The sequence below is a fragment of the Phoxinus phoxinus genome (genome assembly GCF_949152265.1).
Source record: "Phoxinus phoxinus genome assembly, chromosome: 8".
Taxonomy (NCBI): domain Eukaryota; kingdom Metazoa; phylum Chordata; class Actinopteri; order Cypriniformes; family Leuciscidae; genus Phoxinus; species Phoxinus phoxinus.
Genome location: NC_136883.1, coordinates 36,824,012 through 36,830,104, shown reverse-complemented (window position 1 = coordinate 36,830,104; position 6,093 = coordinate 36,824,012).

Here is a 6,093-nt window from a genome sequence, read left to right as displayed (position 1 = left end):
GAAGTGCATCCAAGATGTAGGTGTCTTTGTCTCCGCAGTAGTTTCAATTTTGATATTTTAAGGTCAAACCGTTCTTGTCTGTCAGTCATATAATGCAGGTCTATAGGCACTGTCTCCAAAAGCATGCAGAGAAAAGTCCAAATTAAACAATTCCCGATCGTAAGTGCACATTGATGGCCTAAGCTCGCGCGAACTCATCCGAGAGTGTTGAGTTTTCACTTATTCCCAGTTTGTAAGCCTTCTATCTTGACACACGACTCGCTTCATTGTTCAGGCCAATCAAAGGCATACGTTGAGCCGTACAGCCAATCACACGCGTTTCTGCTGAGTTTAAAAATGCAACGTCCAATCAAAGGCGGTTAGATTAGTTTCCGGGGAAGAAATCCGGTGTAAACAGATCAGTTGGACGTGGTTGTGTTTAAGAGATAAAAATGATATAAATACTGTTCGTTTTATCACACAAACCGCTTGTTTCGTGTCTTAGGCCATCGATGTGCACTTACGATGGGGAATTTTTTAATGTGGACTTTTCTCTGCATGCTTTTGGAGACAGTGCCTATAGAGCATCACAGTCCCGCCCACAGCCGGTGCCGGAAGTAAAAATTCAATACAATTTCTCCATAGACATTTGGGGTATAAGCCATAAAAACGTTACCATACATGGTAGACTTAAAACCAGCTACGGCTGTACTAAGCGATTGTATATGCTCATATAAACGCCAAAAGTTCATGGGGCACTAACCTTGATTTGAGATAAATGCCTTTTATTCGCGATGTCTTGGATAAGTACTTCATTACCCACAATCCTAAACAATCCCACAGTGATGCATCTGATTGGTGGATGTCGTGTAAACCCCGCGAAGGTCAGAGCGTTGCCATGGAAGCAGGATTCTAACAGTAGAGACCAGAGCCCGTCTACATTCTCTGGTAGAGACTTGAACGGACTGTTTTCTTTAGCGGAAGCCATATAAATAGTTTTTAAATCAATACATTCCTTTTTAAATTAATATTTTGTGTCAAATTATGTATTTATTTGGTAGGTAGCCATGTAATAAGCGGGATAATGTATAGCGAGTTGGTTGTTATAGCGAATACAACTCCCTTCAGGCTTCGCTTCGGGCTCATAATCAGCCTTTCGCGAGTTGTATTCGCTATAACAACCTTTACATTATCCCTTACTTATCGTTCACTTTAGATAGGCTACTGTAGCCTTCATATGGTATGAGTCATATCAAGCATTTTATGATGCCACTGTCAAAACAATATTAAGCCTAGGCATACCTCTTCATGCATTTACTGAACATTTGTGTAATAATTCATGGCAAGTTAATAAACTGAATATGACGGTCCAAGAGCAGACCATGCATCAGACCGGTGGCGCTGTGCACTTTCTGGTTTGCTGACCATCACTTTTTAATTTTCACTTGTTGTGGATATTAAGAAAATACATTAAATGTTATTACAATTAAGGATGAACTATAACATCATGAAAATGAGCATGGACCTCAACCTGTCCTGTCAGCAGAGTGTCCTGTGTCATAAAGGGCTTTGAAATAAACACACAAACTAACGTTACACACTGACTGAACACACGTGTGTTGATGACTGAGCTGCACCATGTTGCTAACGCTATCGTTAACCGCTTTCACACACGCACACAATATATTATTATTTTTATTTACACGATTATTACTGAAATAACTGCTATTAACTACACATTTACTATATAAAATTCACTCAAAAGGCTCTTTTGCGGCTGTGGCTTCAGTCGACTTCAGTGAGGCGCGGTGGTTTATGGGACGAGTAGTTCCTTCGCTCGGAAATGAAAATATGTACACAGTCTTGTACCTTTGCCTTTTTTTGGATTTTCTTTTTACTCGAAATGATATGTTGTATGCTTATGAGTTTAGCCATAGCTTGTTATCCTCAGACATGCTCTAAAACTCTTTAGATACGGATTTTTCCAAAAGTCAATGGGAGAAATGAATGGGAAATTTACTTCCGGCACCAGAGCTCTCTCGGGCTGTGGGCGGGACTGTGATGCTCTATACACCTGCATTATATGACTGACAGACAAGAACGGTTTGACCTAAAAATATCAAAATTGAAACTACTGCGGAGACAAAGACACCTACATCTTGGATGCACTTCAGGTAAGATAAAACACACCAACATTTAATTTCAAAGTGAACTATCCATTTAAAGGCATACTATTTAAGACAGCTCTCCGTTTTTGTCAAACAGTGACCCCTAGTGTCGCTGTGGAATACTTGCACTGTCGTAAGAAGCGTCGGGCATGGAGCAGGCACAGATTATAGACTCAGAAGATATTGACCGTGTGCTTCACGATTTCATACTAATATTAGGCTACTGCATAGTCTACTGAACTACTGATGATGGTAATAGGATAATAATAAGTTTATGTCAAGTGTTAGACTACTTTATAATAATAAAGTAGCCTACCGCGTTTGACGTTTTTACATGATTGCAGCTAAATCACAAGTAATTAGCCTATAGTCTAGGACTACTGTATAATTTCATTAAGGCCATTGCACACTGAGTCCGAAATTTTCGTATGCGTTTTTTCGTATTCGTGATTCGGTGGCTCTGAATTGTCAAAGCACCATTCAAACACCATTCAAACTGCTTTGTACGGATGCGAAAAACGCATAAAATCGAACCCGTTTCGATTTTTTTTATGACGGACGAAAGTTTCGGACGTGATTGACATAACGTGAGGTCGTATTTATTTTTTAACGTGCGAAAATTTCGGATGCGAATTTCGGACTCAGTGTGCAATGACCTTTAGTGTTTTTTTATTGTAATGTAAACATTACAAAACGCCAGATGACATCAATAAAGTTAAATGTGCGTCGCATTATTTCATAACATTGGCCGTTATGATGTCATTAGAAATGATTATTACAATTTATCATAATAGTTTGCAAATTGTGTTCGTTTACACTATTTACGACCTCTAGGCTTATTTATGTCCTGATAAATATTGACAACTGTTCTCATGATAATCGCAGGAATCAACGTCAATGGATGAATGAACAGCATCGTAAAAAAATTACATACTACAAGCAAGCGCAACAACATACAACATAGAACGCAAACAAGTTTACAAATAAGAGATTTATTTACTAGTCCATCAACGAGATCGCCAGGTCAGCATCGCGGCTGCATCCAGTGCTGCTTTTAGCTCGCGCCCACGACTGAAAGCCTGACCGAGTGACTCTCGTCCGGTTTCAGACTCTCTTTTCCTTTTCCTAGTCTCTTCCGACCGCGTTTTCTTTTCTTTTTCCATCGTCGAGTATCACGCACAGGTATCACGTCTGAAATGCGTGCAAGTGTCTTCGTGCTTCATATGTTGTTGATGTGTGTGACGTCGTTGCCGTAAAGCAAGTCGTGATTCTCGCGAGATTTGTCGGGGCGCTCCTCTCAAACTTGCATTGCTGGTTTTTCAAGCTTTACTACCACAATGATTCGCTTTAATGAGTTTGTTTACCACCGAAATGACTTTGAAGCTGTAATATTAAGGTACAATTTCTACATAGTGTGCCTTTAATGTCAACATTTACTAATACGTTATTAAAATCAAAGGTTGTATTTGTTAACATTAGTTAATGCACTGTGTGAAGTAACATTAACAAATAATGAGCAGCTGTATTTTATTATCTAACATTAAGAAAGATTAATAAATACCGTATGTATTGCTCATTGTCATGTTAGTTCATACATTATCTAATGTTAACTAATGAACCTTATTGTAAAGTGTCACCGGTTTAATATACAGATGCACAAAACGTTTAAAAATTTGGGGTGAGTAAGATTTTGTTACAATGTTACAGAAAAATTACATTTTAAATAAATTATGTTCTTTTGAAGAAAAATAAATTAGTCAAAGAATCATGAAAAATTATCAATGTTTCCACAAAAATGTGAATTTTCCACATCGATAATAATCATAAATGTTTCTTGAGCTTCAAATCATCATATTACACTGATTTCTGAAGGATCATGTGACACTGAAGACTGGAGTAATGATGCTGAAAATTCAGCTTTGATCACAGGAATAAATTACACTTTATTATATATTCACATAGAAAAAAAGGTATTCTGAATTTAAATATGTTTTTGATCAAATAAATGCAGTCTTGCTGTTAGAAGAGACTGTTCAAAAGCATTAAACATCTTCCTGAACCCCAAACTTTTGAACGCTAGTGTATGAAGTGGGATTTTAGACCAATGAGAGGTCAGTGTGGGCGGGGCTATCCAGCATGACATCACGAGTAGGAACCAAGTAATGACCAAATATCTCAGTTTAGGACAGAAACTTTGCTTTGTTGTGTCACGCCTGTTATGCTACATCTGTCATACGACTATATTCACATCATAAATGTAGAAAAGGGCAACATTTGTGAGAGTGAAATGATCCTCTTGTGTTATAGATTTCACCTCTTACAAAAATACCACGGTATTACTATGCTAGCAAGGTATTCTTTGCGACAAAAAAGTAGGTATCACATAGTAATACTATGGTTTTTAAATAACCATGGTAGTAAACTTTATCTATTATAATATTTCATGGCACTTCCAAGAATATTGCAATGCAAAGTACATGTGTAAAATAACATGGTAGTACCATGGTAAGTGTGTGAGTGCTTCTCATGTATATGGTAATACCACGTTTTTTTAACACTACCATGAAGTTATATTTTGAAGTATAGCCTACCATATAAATACTATAGTACATGAATATATCATCTGATCATATACCATGGTATTTTAGCAAGAGTTTTCTCCTACTATATATAAATTAAGAAGATCACTCACTTCCCTTTAGCGAACATCCTCCACCACTAACTACACTGATATTTTCAGATAAATCTATAATTTATCTATAATTGTAAAAAGGGCATTCAGAGGATTATATTTTTCTATGTATTTGTAAAATGGCTTTAGATGTGATCGATGCTTTGTGCAAACTCATCGGGTGTGTGTGAAACAATCGCTCCACGTGTTTGTACTAGATCCTAAAAATTATGTTTATTAGACTAACACAAGACTGCGAGAGTGTGTGTGCGTGCGTGCGCGTGACGTGTGTGTGCGTGCGTGTGCGTGTGCGTGCGTGCGTGCGTGCGTGCGTGTGTGTGTGTGTGTGTGTGTGTGTGTGTGTGTGTGTGTGTGTGTGTGTGTGTGTGTGTGTGTGTGTGTGTGTGTGTGTGTGTGTGTGTGTGTGTGTGTTTCCAACACTACGCTGATGTCTTGTACGTGACCTATAAGTGAGTTTATTTCCATACACAGCATATTAAATGACTATGGAACTGAAAAGATTTTATTTATCCAATGCAAACAGTTTAAGAGCTATATATGATGAGCATAATATATTTTTATTTTATTTTATTTTATTAGAGATCACAGAGAATAGATTTATGTCATATGAAGACGTGTGATGATGGTGTGTTTCACAGTAAAGACTGAATCAGCTTTATAACCGTGAGTGTTTCTTCTGTCACCTGCGTCCCTCACACTTCTTTAAGAATATGTATATAGATCTATATGATATCACACATACAGTAACTGGTGAATGTATAACTGTTGTTGGTGCAAAACTGTACAAACCCATATGATCTATAAGCCCTTTGCCTTATTTGACACTGCCAGTGTTTCAGGAAGAGCTGCAGTCGCAGTGAATAAACATTTTGTCTTTGGCCTTTTTTGTCTTTTTCATGTGTCATGTTTCATACATAAATGTATTTTTGTGAACATCACACTGTACGTGACAGGAGCATCTCACGGATCAAGTGTTGCAAACCACGTCCAAGTAAATCCACATTATTTAATGTGAATAAATGCACACATTATATATTATTTTGAATATTTTTTATGAACAAAGATGTGATTTTGATGTCTTAATTACTAATGTTATAATAATTGATATATTTTTATTTAAATGGTAACATGTTTTTATGTCTTTTAAAATCAAGTATTACTGTACATAGGAAAAAATGCATAATTGTTTAACATTTTATATATTTTAATACGAATAGGTACATTTTCTGTGTAAAGAAATAATCCAAGTACAAA